The 22264-nt window shown below is 32.1% G+C and overlaps 1 pseudogene; it reads right to left on the bottom strand.

Annotated features, from left to right (window-relative positions):
- Positions 1-3628: 3628 nt before the first annotated feature.
- Positions 3629-22264, bottom strand: part of LOC143228416 (uncharacterized) — a 48860-nt pseudogene continuing 30224 nt past the window's right edge.

The following is a 22264-nucleotide window of genomic DNA, read 5'->3' on the forward strand; positions in this document are numbered from 1 at the left end:
ACTTATTTGAAGCACAACAAGATGTTAAACCTCAACAAATGTCAAAGTTTTCTGTTGCTGTTTCTAAGTAGGATAAACTACACATAGAAGCTAAAAGCTAACTATCTCCACTACTGTTATATCAGATGTTCTTAAGAAAGCTTACTTTAATCATACTGATATGCATATGTCAAACATGATAGAGAAAAAATTAAAAAAACACCACCAATAAATCGATATATTCAGTTAATGTGTGTTTTAACAGATCCTTGGTTAAAAGAGCTCTTCAGTTTTAAAGACATATGGCATTCATTGAATACCCTGCTAGTGACATGTAGTTCATGTATCCATGGTGCCATCAGCAATATACTGGATTGGTGCTGTGAAACTATTTTATAGAAATATTTGCAATATTAAAAGACAGGGAAACCCTATATATGATTATACCTGTTCCTAGATCTAAAGAGAGAACAAGAGCATCCAACTCTTCTTGGTTAAACGCCTGATGATTCGGTGTTGACACTGACCCTTCAGGGTTACTAAACGCCTGATGATTTGTGTTGACACTGACCCTTCAGGGTTACTTCTTCCACTGAGGGAATATTGAAACTGTTGACCCTGAAAAAGAAATTACTACAAATTATTCTTTGTAATAATTAATACTTTAATCCTTTAAAGGGTGTGTCACTACCTGTAATTCAACACGATGTTGCTAATTAAACCTTTAACAAAACAAGTTAAACCAGCATGATTGTCAAAATAAATAATTAGTCGCTGAAGTTAAAGTACTGACCAAAATTGAAAATTTTAGAACAGAACAAAAGTCAAATCAAAAGCAAACTGTGAAAATCTTTCATTATAATGCCCATTACGTGAGTAAAAGTATTCTTAAAATTCACTTTAATCATTCTGTCAATGTTTCTATATCAACAATGTGTGTACAAGTTTACAAATGCTGATGGTGACATAAATATATTTGATACGCTTAAACAAATTAACTTTCTTCTATTAAGAAAAAAAATAAAACTTTCCTTAAGTTCTTTTTCATCTTTGTTTATGATGTAAGGAAAGTTATAAGTTTTCTATACTGAAAGGTACTTACCACCTCTCACAAGACTAGTTAGCTATTCACATCCAGTGGTGACCACTATATGCAAACTTTTTTTTTACATGTGCTTCAAAACCTTCCCCCAGCATCAAATGATTCTAGTGAAGTGGTTCCCAATCAGGGGTGCGAGATAGCATTCCAGGGGGTGAGAGATAACATTTGATTTGCCCACTTTCACTTTTATTCTTAAATAAATAATTACTGTTAGGGGTGCGAGAACATATTAAAATTTTTTAGGAGTGCGGGGCATAAAAAAGGTTGGAAACCACTGTTCTAGTGTATTTCTCATACAAATCATTATGTGTCATTTCTCCTGTGACATGAATGTAACATACATAATGCATGTAACTTCCTCTACATGAACTATCACTTGGCAGTTTGGCAGAAGATGTAAACACCAGATGAAAGTGGGAAGTGTGAGTGGAAGTAAATACCTGTTGTAAATACATTTTCAATACAGAAAAAATTAGAAGTACAGTACTTATCTGCTCTCACGTGATTAACTAGAGTCCCACACTGAATAGGAGGTGAAGCCAGTGCAAAGAAATGAGAGAAATAACCTTCAAAAGCATCCAAAGGAAATCAGAGAGAGTTTCATCCAATGATCTGATGAGGGAAACCACCCCTCTTCTAAACCAAGTACACTCTTTGCTCATCTGTGAAATATATGGGAGATGAGGGTAAAAACACATAAGAGCACATCCAAGTGAGAGATAATTGTGGCAAGAAATGTGTAAAATAGCCTATACTCAGTAAATCAACTACATCCAAAACTCATGCTGTTGGAAAGTGATATCCATTTGAGGATAAGATACCACCTTCACCTCAAGTTCAAAATACTGGAGGGAATTGAACCATTTAGATTCCTGAGCGGGACAACTGCAACATTTTAGATCTATCAACCAGGGACCTGACCTCTGGTACTGAAAAAATGTCTATATAATAAAATTCAACTCCACTTACAGCAAAATTGGCTAAAACCATCCAGAAAGCAATAGTATCCTCATCTTAAGGTACAACAAGAGGTAAAAGGACAGAATAATTCCCCTTAATTCCATTATAACCCACGACACAGATGAAGTATGACTGAGGGAGGAATATAGGTCACAATGATCATGTGAGGATTCATGTCTGTTTGTTCTCCTCTAAATCCAACACCTAGCCAAAGAGTTTCGACATCCATGCAGGAACAGGATTATGGCTCCCAGCTGAAGAGTTCATTGCAATTTGACGCCTCACTCCTTTGTGAATGCTTCGTGCACATTGAGGATATCATACCTACAGAATACCACCATCCTATTCTGCAATAAATGGTTATAGCCATCTTTGTATGGAACCATTCAGGAGCTTAAATAAACATTTTGAAATTTACCTGTGTTTGTTGTTGATGTTGAGTTTTAGCTAGGTCTTTGTCTAACTGATGTAACATATTTGAAATTTACCTGTGTTTGTTGTTGATGTTGAGTTTTAGCACCCACCATAGCTCGTAACTCTTGTCTAACGATCTGATGTCATTCCTCCGTACTGTTTTTTCCTTGACCCTGTAGAAATTTTTTTACAGTATTTTAAGCTGGAGATTACAGATAGAAATTTAAGTTGCAAATACTAAAAAACATGAAACCTACTGAAAAGTACAGAATTAAAGTGAATAATTTAATCTCCCTCTAAGCACAATAACAAAAAAAATGAACCTATGTTTGGAAACATCTGCAGATGAGAGTCTGTAAGTATTACTTTTACATTTCTTGGTCAAGTAACTATTGAAATTGTTTCATGTTAAATACAAAACTAAACCTTTTGATATGTACAACATAAGGAAATTTTAATCAAATGGCATATTATTCCAAAAGAGCCACTGTTTGTCTCAATTAAATTTTAAAAAAGAAAATAGTTATTATCAGTTTTATTACAGACTGTTCATGATTACAAATAAAAATAATGGTGCAGTTGCAACATAGATCATAGTTTTGAAGCATGAGAATTGGTTCAAACAAACACCAGCTTTACATTTTCTGGGTACTGTTCATAAAAAACCAGCATTTTGAACAAACCTATATGTATATATATTGGGCAGTATTTAACAATATCATTTAATTATCTAATAAAGGATAGAAAACAGTCCACCTTTTAAATATCTAGCCCAAACATACCTGTCGCATTTCAAGGAATATTAAATAGTCAAAACTTTGAAATTTACGCTAAGCCTAATAAACTGCCTAGAGAATTTGAGACATTAAAATAATTTGGTATGTTATAGAAACAAACATTCTTTCATTTTTTAAGTATTTATGACACACCAAACTTGTTAGTAACTTATAAAGTCTAAATGAAATAGTTGATAAATTTACAGCACCAAATCACACATGCTAACTCAAAATCTCTTACAATGAATTTATTAATTTATTAACAAGTTTCTAAATCAATATTTAACAAGTAGCAATGAATGTTGAAAAAGCTTTATTTGTGAACTGTAACCTAAATAAGCAAAGGTTTTATTCAAAACAAATAAAACAAGAAACCAGTTTTTATTGGTAAACCTGCAGTTTATTACACCATCTAATTAGAACTGAATAATGCAGCAATGGGCTTGTACCTATCTATGGAGCTTGAGCCATATATCTGTGAACTCTGCTGATTAAAAGAGAAACGTGAATTATCAGATGCTCCACTTGTAGAGGCATAGTTGTTCCCAGGACTTGTGTAGCTAGGGGACATTTGTGGCTGGGGTGAAACAACTTGTTCACTGCTAGCATATCCTCCAAGTGGTGTCCTTGGTGAGTTCAAATGGCCTGTATAAACAGAAATAAACTGGCAATTAAACATAATGTAATCACTCAAAATAATTTCTAAATCTTATTACCTATAAGAGAAAGAGGCAGTAAAATTTAAAACAGACAATGTGCAATCATAAGGAGCAACAAATATTTTGTTACTTTACAATATGAATGAAAGATACCTTACAAAATAAAGGTAATTTCCATACAGTATCTGAGATTTCAAACTCTTTAACTGACATGTGTCGCTATGCAATACGTTGTTAAGGCCATTACACAACCTAAACAATGTAAAAATTAAAGTTTTATGTAAAGTCAACTATAATAATACTAGCTCCAGGATAACAATTGTTATCAATGAAATCTTACTGGCTTGAATTATATTACATTTAATGATGTAAAGTACAAACAACTTTTAATCACTGTGATATATAGTCTTTAGTTTTCAGTGGACAACACTAAATGTTTAAATGTTTTTTTAGTTAAGCTTTTTGATGGAGCATAACTTTCTAGTATTCTCTAGGCACATTAAAATCTAAATGAGACAAAATTAAGTATCTTTTTTCAATACAACAGCCCTAACTTCCATCACCTTTCATTAGAAATTGTGTTAACAGTGGACCAGCCACATCAAGAACAAGTTTTGATAGCATTTGGGTTTTTGTTTTTTTACTTTTTTTTGCAAAAACAGTCACTAGTGTTAACTGAATTATAAAGATAGATAATAATTAAGATGTAGGTAAATGAAATTTCCTATTTTAATCTTCAAGCTCATAAAGGTTACTGAAGGTCAAATCAAAAAATTTTGGAATTTTTCCAGAACTGTCACTTGTTTGTGCATAGCTTTCAGAAAAGAACTAACTTTGCAACAACATACTTAAAACAATGATAAACGTCTTACCTTAAAAGGACATGTATGGAAAATAAAAACAGAAGAAATGTATTTTTTTTCAAAATTATACACCATGTTCATACCTTATCTTCACCACATACTTATTTGTATACATAACTTGGTTTTCTGGCACACTTACCTCAAAAATTGGCTTACATAAATATGTTGAAAAGGTGAAATGATAGAAATATTGTTTTACAATTATCTGCCCAAATTTGCTACTCTTATCACATTCCATATAAAATAATGTATATTTCGTCTCTATATAGGTATGTTATGTTCAAAAGATCTGCAACTTTTGAGTGTCCTTGTGTTATGTTATTTGAAATAAGTGAACTTAATACAATAATTTGCTTTAAATCCCTATCAATCACTTTTTTACCAACAAGGCAACATAAATATCCCATTTTTAGATTAATAGCTTACAAATAAAGCTACTGAGTCTTGGTAACAATATTTCTTTTCCTGAAATAAAAGTATTGTATATGTTTCTTATACAACAATACAAACAGACGAAACTCCCACTCAACCTATCTAGCAAAATAACAATGCTTGTAACTTCAGTATGATGCTGACTTACTATTGAGAACAATGATGAAAATTTTTATACTAGAAAACTCACTTGGCATTGAAACTACCCTTTGTATTCTCTGTTGTTTTGATGGTGCTTGTGATGGCTGCTGATATAGGTGACCAGGAGATTGTGGCTGAAACTGACCATCTGACTGGTTAGGAAAAGGTGAATTTCTCTGGCTAGTGACAGAGTTTGGACTGGACAAGGATCGTACTTGTATCTGTTGTTGTGCTTGTGTAATAAACCTACCTTGGCCACTGAATGAACTCTAAGAAAAGAAAAACATACAAACAGATTTACCCCAAGACCAATACAACCACTCTGAATAATTTGCAATTTGAAGATAAATACAGTTAAGAATACCTATTAAAAAAAAAGGTTTGTGTGTCTAATACAAAATACTTTTAATTCTCAACTTCACAACTTCTTTAGTTAAACTTTTAATATAATTCACCTTCTTTACTATCTTTAGTATTGATCAGGGCATTTTCACAAGGACAGCAACTAACCTGTGACAGCTGAGCATTCAACATGGGATTCTGCTGCTGGACAGAACCTGTCGTTGTGGTGTTTGGAGCAGTTCTTTGGTTCCACTGAGTCTGTGAGGAATGAGCTTGAAGGTGAGAAGATGGGGTCCTCCTCCTGTGACTGTTACAGGAGAAGGAGGCAAATAAGTAGGCTGTCTATGATGTTGCTGAGAGTAGCCACTGGTGACAGGCGGACTTGGATTGGGAAAGGACTGTTGAGATAGTGGCAGTGGCTGGTGACCAGGAGACAACTGTGACTGACCAGTCTGCCCTAATAATGTGGTATTGTATTGTGGCGACAGTTGCTGATCTGTTATACCATTGAAGCTGGAATTTTAATAAAATATAATATTTACAGTCACATGCAAGTAATGCAGAATGCATTTTAGAACAGAATGATCCCACTATTTGCCTATGGAGAGCCAAACTGTAGGAAACTCAGACTCTGGATGGTTATAATAAATTACTTATGTGAATTATTGAAATGAGATCTCTTACTGCCTCAATTTACTTTTTTTTGCAAAAACAGTCACTAGTGTTAACTAAATTATAAAGATAGATAGTAATTAAGATGTATTATGGATGCATCGAGTTTTAAAATTCGAGTCATTTTTCTTTAATGCATGAAACTAGAGTTTAGCATAAAATGTAAACTGAGGCTGGGTTAAATCAGTGGTAGGGCTGGTAAGCAGCTTGTTGGACCATGTTGTTGAACAACAAATTTTGAAAACAGTATATATTTTTTTAATTTAAATGGCTTACTGAAAATACCTCATTTAAATATAAAATGTTGTGTGATGTAATGTTAACAAATTTATTTACAGTGATTCATTTGGGGCTCGGTTTTTTTGTGGGTATTACTTAAAACATATTGTAGTTTTCCCAAACCTGCACTGAATCATATATGCAAAAATAACAAGTGAATTGAAATTTTACATGTATCACAGTTTATAAGATATATTTCTTAACAATTTTGTAGACTGTCTTAACAAGAACAAAATAAAATAAATTCTGTTTCCATCACTAGGTTTCCACTTGCCAGTTTACACTGATCAATAGGAAAAGTAATAGTAATCAACAGAATATTTGAGCTTTGAAAAAAAGAATAACTGTAGTTGTAGGTTGGAATGTTCTTCTAGAGAAAGTTAATATTATTTCAGTATTTTAAAGTATAGAGTTGTTATTTTAGTATATTTAAGTCTGTTCAGTTAAGATGGGGGATCTTAGGATTTATTATTAAAGTTACATTTCAGCATACATTTATGGCATTAGGCTTAACACTTTATAAGTATTATTGTTTTTATTGTTGTTGTTTTGAGATAATACTATTACCAATACAGGATTAGGCTTAATACTTTATAAGTATTATTATAATATAATGAAGTTATTAACTATTAGTTTGAAATAAAGAGTTTTCACTAGTGTAACCTAAGTAAGAAGAAGGATTTGTTTTAGCCTTAAATTACATTATCAGTTACTATTTGGAGGATAGAATCAACATAAAAAGTGATATAGTAAAGGATGCAAGCAGTGATGCAGTTTCTGCCATACATACTAATTATTTATGGAAGGGTAGCTTATTGTTAAGTACAAGACATAACTGTGAAAATGAAATTACAAACTGTTCACTGTGGCTTAAGTTAATATGTAAGGACAACAGGTTAAATGATTGAATTTGTGGGATCAGTTCAGTGGGAAAAAGGAGGTTTTGGGAATTGATGGTTAACATTTGTTTAGGGTAGAGGCGAAGATTTTGGGAATGGATGGTTAACATTTGTTTAGGGTAGAGGCTAGTTTCTTTTCAAGAGCAATTAACTTAACTGGAAGGATAACTTTAAAATGAGACACTGGAGAAGTCCAGATGGCAAAGACAGAATACAATTTAGTGAGAGGTATAATGTAAGAAAAATGTACAAAGGCAGTACTGTAATACTAGAAGCATGAGAAATAAAATGGATGAACTCAGAATACTGATCACAAAAGAGGACTTTGATATAATTGGAACAACTGAAACATGACTAAATGTAGATAATTTGAAGGACAGGAACTGTTTACAAATACAGGATCACACACTGTTTAACAGGGATAAAGTACTAAAAGATGGGAATGGGTAGTTATGTGAGTTACAGACTGTTCCCAGTTGGGATTACCAAAACTAAAACAAATGAGTTGAATCTCTTTGGATTTCTGTTAATTGTTATAAGGGGAAAAGTGGTATTAGTTGGAACTTGTTACATGCCACCAAATAAAACTAATGAGAAGCTTTAAAGTGAGATAAAGAATTCAACTGTTAATAAAGTTATAATTATAAAATATATTAAATTCAGGCATAAATATTTGTAAATGTTAGAGTAAAATCATGAATGAGACAGGTTTTTAGACACTTTTCTAGATGATGTCCTTCAACAATTGGTTGCTTCACCTACTGGAAACAATGTTATTTTCAGATTTATTGTTAAGTTCAAATAAAGAAATGACTGGTATGGTGGAGACTAGATAACATCTGGGTGCAAGTGATTATTGATAAAATAAATTTTATTTTTCACTACATATAAAAGAATAATGAGATTTTGGTTTCAATTTCAACAGATCAAATTTTGAAAGGATGAGACAATAATTAGGTGAAGTGATTTAGATGAAGATACTGATCAAATGTGGGAAAATGTTTGAAACAAATTCTTCAATATTCTAGATAAGCATGTTCTTTATTAAAAACAAAAAAAGGATGCAAGTAAAACACTAAGATGGCTCACTATAAGTATGAAGAGTTTAAGTTGTAAAACACTAAGAACTATGAGTATATAAAAGAGTTTAAGTTGTAAAACACTAAGATGGCTCATAAGTATATAGAAGAGTAAAGACACTAAGATGGCTCACTATGAGTATATAGAAGAGTTTAAAACACTAATATGGCTCACTATAAGTATATAGAAGAGTTTAAGTTGTAAGACACTAAGATGGCTCACTATGAGTATATAGAAGAGTTTAAGTTGTAAGACACTAAGATGGCTCAATGAGTATATAGAAGAGTTTAAGTTGTAAAACACTAAGATGGCTCACAATGAGTATATAGAAGAGTTTAAGTTGTAAAACACTTAGATGGCTCACTATGTATATAGAAGAGTTTAAGTTGTAAGACACTAAGATGGCTCACTATGAGTATATAGAAGAGTTTAAGTTGTAAAACACTAAGATGGCTCACAATGAGTATATAGAAGAGTTTAAGTTGTAAAACACTTAGATGGCTCACTATGAGTATATAGAAGAGTTTAAGTTGTAAACACTTAGATGGCTCACTATGAGTATATAGAATTTAAGTTGTAAAACACTAAGATGGCTCACAATGAGTATATAGAAGAGTTTAAGTTATAAAACACTAAGATGGTTCACAATGAGTATATAGAAGAGTTTAAAACACTAAGATGGCTCACAATGAGTATATAGAAGAGTTTAAGTTGTAATACACTAAGATGGCTCACAATGAGTATATAGAAGAGTTTAAGTTGTAAAACACTAAGATGGCTCACAATGAGTATATAGAAGAGTTTAAGTTGTAAAACACTAAGATGGCTCTCAATGAGTATATAGAAGAGTTTAAGTTGTAAAACACTAAGATGGCACAATGAGTATATAGAAGAGTTTAAGTTGTAAAACACTAAGATGGCTCACAATGAGTATATAGAAGAGTTTAAGTTGTAAAACACTAAGATGGCTCACAATGAGTATATAGAAGAGTTTAAGTTGTAAAACACTAAGATGGCTCTCAATGAGTATATAGAAGAGTTTAAGTTGTAAAACACTAAGATGGCTCACTATGAGTATATAGAAGAGTTTAAGTTGTAAAACACTTAGATGGCTCACTATGAGTATATAGAAGAGTTTAAGTTGTAAAACACTAAGATGGCTCACTATGAGTATATAGAAGAGTTTAAGTTGTAAAACACTAAGATGGCTCAATGAGTATATAGAAGAGTTTAAGTTATAAAACACTAAGATGGCTCACTATGAGTATATAGAAGAGTTTAAGTTGTAAAACACTTAGATGGCTCTCAATGAGTATATAGAAGAGTTTAAGTTGTAAAACACTAAGATGGCTCACAATGAGTATATAGAAGAGTTTAAGTTGTAAAACACTAAGATGGCTCACAATGAGTATATAGAAGAGTTTAAGTTTTAAAACACTAAGATGGCTCACAATGAGTATATAGAAGAGTTTAAGTTGTAAAACACTAAGATGGCTCACAATGAGTATATAGAAGAGTTTAAGTTGTAAAACACTAAGATGGCTCACTATGAGTATATAGAAGAGTTTAAGTTGTAAAACACTAAGATGGCTCACAATGAGTATATAGAAGAGTTTAAGTTTTAAAACACTAAGATGGCTCACTATGAGTATATAGAAGAGTTTAAGTTGTAAAACACTTAGATGGCTCACAATGAGTATATAGAAGAGTTTAAGTTGTAAAACACTAAGATGGCTCACAATGAGTATATAGAAGAGTTTAAGTTGTAAAACACTAAGATGGCTCACTATGAGTATATAGAAGAGTTTAAGTTGTAAAACACTAAGATGGCTCACAATGAGTATATAGAAGAGTTTAAGTTGTAAAACACTAAGATGGCTCACAATGAGTATATAGAAGAGTTTAAGTTGTAAAACACTAAAATGGCTCACTATGAGTATATAGAAGAGTTTAAGTTGTAAAACACTAAGATGGCTCACAATGAGTATATAAAAAAGTTTAAGTTGATAGCAACGAGGAGAGGAAGAGTGGATTATTAAAAAAAAAGATCAAATGTGTAATTAGAAAATAAATAAAAGGCTGGCTAAAAAGGTGAAAAAATAATCATAAGGATTTCTTAAAATGTATTAAGGGTAAGCAAAATGTTAGTATGTGAGTAGGGCTTTTCAGGGATAATACATAAAGACTATTATGATTATGGAATTCTTGGGTCACTCATGATGATCTCAGGAAGATAATATTTACCCAAAGATTAAGGATAAGATAAATGAGTCACTTGTTACTATTTTTCCAAGTTTTTGAATAGTGGACAGATACCAAAAGGTTAGAATTTGCCAATTGTTACATCTCTTTTCAAGAGAAGTGATAAGAGGTATCCCAGTAATTATAGTCCTATTAGTCTTATATCAGTGGTGTGGAAAAGATGTTGAAGGTCTGATAAAAGATGTTTTGCAAAATCATTTAATATCTAAAATTTTGTTGGACAGTAAGTATGGATTTGCTAGAGAAAGATATTGCTTCATTAAATCTCTTGGTATCTTTGAAGAGGGCCCTCCACTGGCTGAACTGCAAGTCTGCATGCATATGATGTTAAAATTTGGCTATCAATACCCATGGAGGGCAGGCAGAGCACAGATAACCCACTGTGTAGCTTTACACTTAACAGCAACCAACTAAACTTTGAAGAAGTTACTGCTTATGTAGATAAGGTCACAAGTGTGAGTTTGATGTATCTAGGTTTTTAGAAAGCATTTAACAAGTTAATACATAAAAGTCTTGCTAAAGGTTATCTCTAGGTGTGACAGATAGGTTGGTTCACTGGATAGAAAACTGACTAGATGGAATAATTCAAAGGGTTGTCATAAATGAAGTTCAGTCAAACTGAATTAATGTCATGAGTGGGGTACTTCAGGGCTCTCTGTTAGGACCTTTGTTTTTTTTATTTAAATCAATGACATATATGAAAGAATGATAAATAACTCATTTAAATTTTCTGATTAATGACATTAATGTTTTGGATATTGATCGTTTTGAGAATGACATTGCTGCTTTATGAAAGAATTTTGAAAATTGTGTGAGTTTGATAAAGAAATGGCAGAATCCTTCTAATTATAACAAATGCAGGGTAATGCATGTCAGATAATAAAATTCGAATTACAAATATAATTTTGACTGAAAAAACCTTGACAGTGTTATGAAAGAAGAATTTGGTGCTCTGGTTGATTAGTCTCTTACACCCTCCAAGCAGTGTTCTGGTGCTAGTGGCAGGGCAAATAGGATTCTAGATTGTATCTACAGAAATAGTAAATACAACTCTAAAGAGGTTATTATGTGATTCTATAAGTCATTAGTTGGGGGATTTTGGAGCACTGTGTTCAGTCTTGGGCCTCTTACCTCAGGAAGGGCATTGAAGTGTTGGAAACAGGTTGTAAGAGGGCTGTAAGGATGATATCTGAAAGCCTGTTACACAATAACAGGTTAATACTTCTGAACTTGTTTTGTCTTGGGATAAAACAAGAAGGAATTCTCAGTAGCCACAACACTTGAAATTATTTTAGGTATGACTTAAGTAAACTAATGTACAATTTCCTTTTAATTAGCTATGTTTTTGTGTCAACAAAACCACGTGTGGGACACACATATACATAATTTGATATGATTACTCATCAAAATCGCTACTAGCCTATCCTCAAATTGAAATTTTTTTAGGCAGGATTTGGAGTAAATTAATCAATGAGACCTTGGATGAAATCAAACACATCAATCGTAAAAAAGGGTTTGATGGATTAAAGTAAATTAAGCAATGAGACCTTGGATGAAATCAAACACATCAGTCAAAAGGGTTTGATGGATTAGAGTAAATTAATCAATGAGACCTTGGATGAAATCAAACACATCAGTCAAAAGGGTTTGATGGATTAGAGTAAATTAATCAATGAAACCTTGAATGAAATCAAACACATCAGTCAAAGGGTTTGATGGATTAGAGTAAATTAATCAATGAAACCTTGAATGAAATCAAACACATCAATCAAAAGGGTTTGATGGATTAGAGTAAATTAATCAATGAAACCTTGAATGAAATCAAACACATCAGTCAAAAGGGTTTGATGGATTAGAGTAAATTAATCAATGAAACCTTGAATGAAATCAAACACATCAATCAAAAGGATTTGGATGGATTAGAGTAAATTAATCAATGAAACCTTGAATGAAATCAAACACATCAATCAAAAGGGTTTGATGGATTAGAGTAAATTAATCAATGAGACCTTGGATGAAATCAAACACATCAGTCAAAAGGATTTGATGGATTAGAGTAAATTAATCAATGAGACCTTGGATGAAATCAAACACATCAGTCAAAAGGGTTTGATGGATTAGAGTAAATTAATCAATGAGACCTTGGATGAAATCAAACACATTACGTCAAGAGGGTTTGACTTCCTGAGTCCAAAACTGTAATTAGATCTTAAATCTGTCAAGAGATTACAAAGCTATGAGTTAAAAGTTTGTACTTATAAAAATTCAGAGCCATTCTATAAGCTGCTATACCACAGCTAAAAAGTGTTAGAAAGGATCCGATTGTTAATATTTGTTAATTGTTAATGAAATTGATATTGTTGATGCCTTATCTTTTTCTATAATTAATTAATAGTGAGGATGGTAAGAGTAGGAAACAAGTATAAATTCTGATGGGGTAGAGCCATCTTCAACTGAGATAGCTTTGTATTTATTTTCCTAACAACTTTGTTTGACTTTTCAATGATGGTTCTTCAATAATAAGGACAGGTTTTTTTATTTTTAGAAGTTTAATTAAGTGAATAGAATAGCCTAGACAGACCAATAAGAACTTTTTGTTGTCCTTAATTGCAGGCTACATTAACTTAAGTTCACATGACATGTTTTTGATCCTAGTAAAGTTGTAATAATAATATCACTGAAGGATATTTAAATTTCTGAGTTAGAAATATTATCCCTAAAGAAACTATTTCCAATTAGCTTTAAATAAATAGTAACAACTATCATGAAACCTACAATATTTCAAAATATTGTTTTGAAGTCTTTGTAAAAAAATTAGTTCAAACCTACAATTTCTTAGGCTTTAGCTATAGTGTAACCATAGACTTTCTATATGCCTAATTTCTCATAAAATGATAGTTATTTTTCTTTGGTTTGGGGAACAAATACATATTTTGTTGGTGCTTTACAAACAAAGGTTATTGGGTAATAGCATACATATACGTATTGCAAGTATGCTCAAATGTGAAGAATATTTCACTGTGGCTAATATCTTGCCTTAAATAATAATTCCAATATGTGTTCCATATATACCATAAGATTCAGGAAATGCTGTAAGAAAAATCACAAATCAACATCTACAGTGTGGTATTCTACAATGTAGTTTTACAGTTAGATTACTTTATAACAGCCATTACAAAGCTTTTAGTACCTGAAGTGTAACATTGGGAGCAACTGTGTTATTCAGCATATCATTTGTGTTTTCTGGGAACACTGGTGCTGATACTTGAGTCAGGGGCTCTGCAGCTGTCTGAGAAGACTGTACAACTTGCTGTTGTTGTTGTTGTTGTTGCTGTTGTGCTCGCAAACGTTTTTGATGCTGAAGCATTTTCTGTCGACGTTCAAGAAGCCGTTGATACACCTGATTTGTCACAATAAAATAAACACCATAAAAACCTGTCACGTCAAGATACATTTGACAAGTAACTCATAACTAATCTTTTATTTCAATTTCACAGTATGTGAAAAACTATGAATTTTCTAGCAATAGCCAATATTTTCTGTATTAAAAAAAATCCCTTCATGCTGTATTGTTTTCTTCAAAAAAGTTGATATTTCCAAATTCACAACACACAAAAATGCAATTAAATTCCAAAGAAATCAAATTAATTATTTTTCTCAAATATGTAATAATGACAGTACAGTATCATAATCTAAGTATATCTTAATAAATTACATGTCAAGCTCAATTTTACATACCTCAGGGGTCAGTCCTCCTCCAGAATTCAGAAGTTGCAGACCTCCAGGTCGCTGAAAATTTCCTACAGCCACTCCTTGCTGTACACCAGTCAGAACTCCAGGATTCTGAGCTTTTAACTTGTATCCAGCTTGACTTCCACTGGAATAGGTAGGCAAAGACGGTACAGAAAGGTAGTTGTTTGAAGATGAAAAACTGACAACAGTGTTTGGAGGAACCACAGTTCCTAAACCCATACCAGAAGACTGAATGTACACAGATGATGGAACAGCATGAGCTGCAGTTGTACTGCTTCTAGCTGCAGTCTCATAGCTCATCAACTGTTGTTGAATAGCATTAATAGCAAGTTTTTCATGAACGTCCTGGACAGTGTTGTCAGGCTGGTTGTTGGAAGGCACACTTTCCGGGGCTGAAGATCCTGATGGTTGCTCAAACACTTCATCAAGTATTTTACTGATCATGTTATCATCTATTGGTGTTGTCTCCATCTCCTGTTGCATGCTCCAAACCTAACGTAATGCAACTTTATCTTAACATCACCAATAAATAATAGTTTAATTGTTCAGATTGAACAACACGGAAACAAATTATTACAAAATTAAAAAAATAAAACTGTTCAAAGGCTATTTGTGCCAACTGTACCTGCTAAGCAACAGAAGGAAAGCAGCTAGTCAGTACCATTCACCTCTGAAATTACTCTCTACCAATGAATAGTAGGATTAACTATCACATTATAATGCTATCACAACTGAGAGGACAAGCATGTCCTGTAACTGAATTTATTTCTGCAACCCATAAATAGCAAGTTAACTGCTTTCTTTATATCCAGAAAGCAAAGATATTAAAAGTGCAATTAAAGATTTCAAAGCAATAATAAAAATGAAAGTATCAATTACTGATTGATTGTTACTAATCCTACCATAACGTACACATCAGATAGCTAGTCACTTTGATGGTGGTTTGAAGCCAGAATCTGTTTCATCATATGATTTTCTCTTGAGAGTGCACTCAAACCAGCCAACCCACAATTAACCACTCTAACCATCAAGCCATGCCAGGCCTAGTATGCAAATACATATATGCAAACACTCATATACAAAAACCATCAGCACCTCTTTTGATATAATGTGTCCACAAGAAATTGTTTAGGATTAAGACTAGCACCTACTTTTGGATATAAAACTTAGTATATAACTAAAGTATCATATTTTTATTTCTGTCTTGTTGAAAACTGTAAAATTCAACTAAACTTGCTTTCAGTTTTGCTTCTAAAGCTGAAAAATTAAAACATATGAAAGGTGAATTATTTTTTTTACCGCTGTTTCTCATAAAGCTCCCTTTTACTTAATACATCAGAAGTCCTTCCTGACAAAATGCCTTCAAATAAACTAACTATATCATGATTTTTTAAAAGGCATATAAAGATAGTATATCAATTTTATTGATTCCAGTACTTGTTTGACTGTTTTTTGAAGTCATTACTTTGGCAGTTGCTTTTCCCTTTAGAAGACTCATTCATCATTATATGAACGTAAAGATTAATAGAGGGGGACTTTTAGAATTACCTGTTCATAATTTCTATAAAAAGTAAAGAAATAACTTTTATGAATAAGATCTATTCATTAAAAAAAAGGTATCTATATAAATCTGTTTTAAGTGATATACAAGATATTTTATTGTAAACTCTCTTTTAACAAAGTGGGTAAGTACATCACATCATTAGGTCTGCAACCATATGTCTGTTCATAGGTGTATTTAAAACCAGGATATCTTACCAAAGGAACCAAAAGGGTTAAATATTATAATATAATAAGATCTGGTGTTTGTGTGTCATCTAACTCCTCATAAAGTGCTGTTCACACTGACTTCTAAGTGATACCAAACAAACTGTATTTGTCCTGAGATTTTAATAAAGATAATTTTTTTTCACATCACCCTTTTGAGAACCTAAGGATTTCCCAAAAAAAACAAAACACATTCTCATATACTGCTGGAGTCATCAACTTGTAAATGGTGCCAAATGAATCATCTCATTGTAAATGGTGCCAAATGAATCATCTCAGTTCTGATACATGCACAAATGTAAATCTTTTTACTGAACCCTTTAGGAAACCCAGGTATTTCGCAAAAAACACTTTTATGGGGATCCCCTGAAAGTAGGGTCCACATGTGACATTGATTTACATTAGAGCATGAAAAAATAAGTAAGCCTTATAATTACTGTTTATAACTTAGTTAAAGAAATTCCTATTATAATACAAGCAATGATCATTAAACTGAAAAAGTGCAAAACTGCAGTTCAAGCATTAAATGTGACCCACGGGCCCACAGGTTTGCTAGTTTTTAGCAACAAAATTGAATTACCTTTTCTACAATCATTAATGCAAAATATCTTGAGACTATCTTGCAATAAAATTTCTTACTAAAACAAAGTAATTTGAAATTACTTAGGGTGCCTTTTTTACTGCACTGGAACTGTCGAAGATAAGATATATACATAAAACAGATCTACTATTTTATATACATTACATTAAAACCACATTACAATAGGATAGCTAGTGGCACACATTACCCGAGGATAGACACACACCTCATCCAGTATCTGTGACAACATAGGATCTGATGTCTGGCTTTGTGCTGTCAGCCCAACCACAGAATCAAATGAACTGACATCTCCAAGCAAATCTGAAAGTGTTAAACTCCTAGCAGATTGTTGAAACACCTCATTGGATGGCTGAAAATTGTTGTTGTAAATGCTCTGTCCTGATTGGTTTGAAATGGTAGCATTTGTTGAAGCAGTTGCCAACTTCGTGTCAGCTGAGAGCCATCAGAATTGTTCAATATACGACTAAGAAATCCTTGATACTGCGGTGTTGAGTTGAGGATCCAAGTTGGGGTAACTGTCCTGAGGAAGGATTTACAGTGGTTACTGAATGGTGGCTAAGAGTAACATGCCCTCTAGAGTCTGTAGTAACTACATCCTGATGAAGCAGGGATTGGTTTGTAGACATGGTATGGCCAGTTCCATGCTGTGTTGAAATGCTAGAAGAACCAGATGTAATGGCCACACAGGGTGTCTGAATCAGCTTCTCCAGATTTTAGGTAATCGATCTTGGGGTAGCTGAGACATGATTGAATTTGCAATAGTAGTGGGGACAGAAGGCTCTGTCTTAGGCGTCTGAGCCAGCATGGAAGCCAACATAGGATTCTGGCCAGCCAAGTGTGGCTATAAAGAAAGAAAATATAGTACATTGATTATTATAAGTACATTAGATGTAACATTTAAGAAATAATTCATTTTAGTCATAATTACAAACTTTCCTTAAATACATTTCAAAACGTTTTCCAATGATTTATGTAAGGTTCAGCACTGAAGAATATTTATATTTCTTGAACAAAAGTATCATAAGGTACTCACTGGAAACAGCAGCATCTACCATGTCTACAGCTCTCCTTAATTAAAACAAGAATGAATGCCTTGTTGTGTTAGAAGTTCCTGTTCATGACCACAATGTTATTTAATATGTGAACCTAGCACTTCAAAAAATATTTGTAAAATAAAGCTAAACTAGATGTACTTTGTGCAGGTTTCTGTTTCAAGAGTAGATAAAACCAAAATTATGAGTATCATTTTTATTTCTCAATATATGTTTATATGTAATGCTGTGTTTTAGCCTACAGAGTGCATAATTCTTCTTGTAATTCATGGTGTTCTCACATTTTACTTATATCACAACAGCACAAGTTGCAATGTTAAACATCTCTTATGCCACATCATTTTAATATCCACTGACTGACTGACTGACAGATAACACACCACTCTATTGTGGTGCAAGTGATTAAAACAGGTGACCCCTCCAGGTGGACTTCAGCCCTTTCAGTGATATAATATTACTTCTGATTCTTGACCAACACACAAACTTTATTTTTTTTACCATAAAATCTCAAAGATACACGAATCTATTACCTTCTTTTCTTTTAAGTGTATTTATAACAATTCCTATAACTTGTAAGTAAAGTTATATTTATTCATTTGTATCAACACTTCTAAATTATGTTATATTAGATACTATAGACCTTTAAATATGACAAAATTCCCTGCCATTACTTACAAAGATATTGCAGAAGATACAGTTGTATGGAAAACACCAGTTTTACATTACAAACACACAGTTTAGTGAAGCTTGTTTAGGTTATGACTTTAATGTACTTTTACTAATTATTGTAATAATAATTTGAAACATAAGTTAAATGGTAACAAGCCACAGTAATTGTTAGAGAATATACACATGAGAAAAGTAAATTAAAATAAACTTATGCGTGTGTGTGTGTGTTTTCTTATAGCAAAGCCACATCGAGCTGTCTGCTGAGCCCACTGAGGGAATTGAACCCTGATTTTAACATTGTAAATCCACAGATTTACTGCCACACAAAGAACATAAACTTATGAAAGATACATGCATACATACATTTTGTATTCATTTAACATTCAAAAACTTTCTCAGCCATTTTATTTTACATTTCTCATTAAAGAAACAGATGGTGTGAGCAAAATTTGGGATTGTTAGGCATGTTTTTATATCCAGAAAGCAAAAATATTAAAAGTGCACTCCATCTTGACATACTTCTGGAAATGACATTCGATAAATTTCTAGCAATTAAAGATTTCATCACAATAATAAAAATGAAAGCACCAATTAGATGAAAAGAGCTGTTACTAATTTTATCATAACTTACATGTTGGATAGCTGGCCGTTTTGATGGTGGTTTGAGGCCAGAATCTGTGTTATCGTCAGATTTTCTTTTGGAAAGTGTGCTTAAGGCTTCACTAAGTGAGGATGGAAGGGATGGGGAGTTCGAAGAGTGACCAGAACCAAAATCCTTAAAATCTGGTCAGAAGAATTTGACTGAGAGTTTGCATCTCCAGCCACAGAGTTCTCATTCTAAAAGAAACAAATAATCTTCTTTCCACAAAACGTAACATTATGAACACAGCAAATAGTTTGCTAATTTAAAACACTAATTTAGTTATTCAACATTATGTATTTCTTATTAGCTCTAATATACAACTTCACATCTGAATACTAGTTCATGCAAAAGTTATAAAGTGCATATGTGAACGGGTACAACTTACAGTGGAAATATCTGTCTAATAAAATAGGAAACAAACAAACATATTCCACTTAACTGTGACATCAAGTAACTACTTTCTTTTATGACTAATATAATCTCTTGCTAAATGTAATAGTTCTAAGGTGCCTATCCCAGATTTTAATATTTAAAATAGTATAACACTTTAGAACCAAATCAAATTTCATTTGGACAATCATGAATTTCTTAATGCATATGAGAAACACAGGTACATATATTCTTATTTGCACAATACTTCCTAAGAAGAAAATTTTCAAGGAAACAGTATTTTAATATATACAGTAAAGAACACAAAAGTTCATTACTTTTTAAACAACTACCTTATCAGGAGATTCTGCTTTAAGCAGCTGTTGAATTAACATATCTTGAGACTTTCGACTACTTCTGTCACTTTCCACCTCACTGTTTAAAAGCTAAAAACAGAAAAACATAACCAGGTTTGAACAAAACACAATTCCTTTATGATTTTACAGTAATGTTTCAAGGTTATTAGAGATAAAAACTAATGTAGACTTCTGAAATACTTTCATAACAACAAACAGTTAAAGTGCTTATTAGTAACTCATGCTAGAATTAATATTCAATGTCAGGGTAATTTTACAATAACCCTTACAAGTGTGTAAAATATTCTCCAAAATAAAAATCATATAAACTGTTGCTCACAGTTCAACACACTACTTGATATAATATTCATGTATAACTATATTAAGCAAGTGACTTATCCTCCTTAAATCTAATTTTTACATTAACTACTATAAAACTAGCTTAACCCTTAAATTGCTACCTTCTTCTTATATGCACTTCACATACAGCATTCACTCTATCAATGCCCTCCATAACCTGAACTTACTATTACTGGACTCCACATACTGTATTCACTACCAGTGGACTTCACATACTATATTCACAACTAGCATACACAACATACTGTATTCATTACCAGTGGACTTCACATACTGTATTCACAACTAGCATATACAACATACTGTATTGATTGACTACCAGTATATTCCAGAAGTCATGAGAGAAGGGGATGTAAAAACCATCCCCAATTTTTGTTTTGAATACACATTTGATTTTTAAAAAAATCTCTTAAATTATCAGTGTAGAAAAAAAACGCCCACATTTTTGTGACACTGGTCTTCACATAGTTTATTCATTACCAGTGGATTCCACATAATTATCTCAGGGAATAATCAATATTTTGCCTATAGAAAAACTGACTTAAAACTAGGTGAATATTTTATGAGTTTTTTGTGTTATTTGAAATGAACAAATTCAAGGACTCATAAGAAATCTGTTGCAAACATAATTTGAAATTGTGATTAAAAAAAAACAATCGGATACATGTGGGCTCATGGTCTGAATCAGTCACTCAAGGGTTGAATATCAAAATTAACTTTTTCTCTATTATTATACACTAACTTCTGTAGGACATCATACAGTTTTAAGGAAGCCTTTTACAAATTATATTTGGCTGGTGTACCAGTGTCACTAAAAACAGTTAATGTAAATTCTCATAAAATGAAATTGGTATTATAAATAAACTATAAATCATGAATAAACAAAATTAATTAATATATGATTGATTATAATTATATATACAAATAAAAATAAAATTTATGCCACTGTACTCATTCGTATCTTGTTGTATAAAAACACCAACTTACATGTGGCTATTACATTCATAAAAACATGCTGTGACATCTATACCACTGTTCCTACAGTTGTTTTGTTTCATAACAATGCATTATTTTACAAATCTTAACACCAGAGCTTTAACTGTTACAACTGTTTGACACCAAAATAAAAGGTCCAACTTTTATTTCAAAAAATAAATGATATGTTAAATAAATGCTTATTTCAATTCTTATCAATATTTGAAAATAAATTAGTTACATAAAATGTAATCTTATTCACAAATTATTTTAAGATAGATGTTTTGTACTACTAATCTCAAGTTAATAAACATTTAAGAAATACATATACAGACATTAAACTTTGTTGCTTTGACCTTGAATCAGTAACTAAGAAACATTGCTTATTGGATTACCTACCTATAACCTGTAAGCCTATAACACTTAAGTTTTAAAAACCATATATTGCAAATGCATAACATTCTGAAAAATCTGTTAAATATCACGAGACATTATTACCACTGGCTTTCTTTGCATGTTTTATGATGTTGCATTATGTAATCTGAATTAATTAGTAATGCACCATAATGGTTAAAATGCCTGTATATACATATACAACTTTCAAGTACAAGTAGATAGAACAGAGTATAAAGTAGTGTCAGCTATTTTGAGTTTCACAAGAAAGTGACCACAAACAGCTCTTGCAGAGATGAGCAGTGGAATCTAATGGGAAGCTACAAATACTTAGAAAAGAAAACATAGATCTCATAATTTTCTAAGTTTCTTTATATATTCTTTTATTCCTGAAAATATTTTGCTATAAATTATATTCATTTGATAGCTTAAAAACTTTTCTCTGACAAAATTTCAGGTATTTTTA

The sequence above is a fragment of the Tachypleus tridentatus genome, chromosome 10 (genome assembly GCF_004210375.1).
Source record: "Tachypleus tridentatus isolate NWPU-2018 chromosome 10, ASM421037v1, whole genome shotgun sequence".
In the NCBI taxonomy this organism is placed as follows: Eukaryota; Metazoa; Arthropoda; class Merostomata; order Xiphosura; family Limulidae; genus Tachypleus; species Tachypleus tridentatus.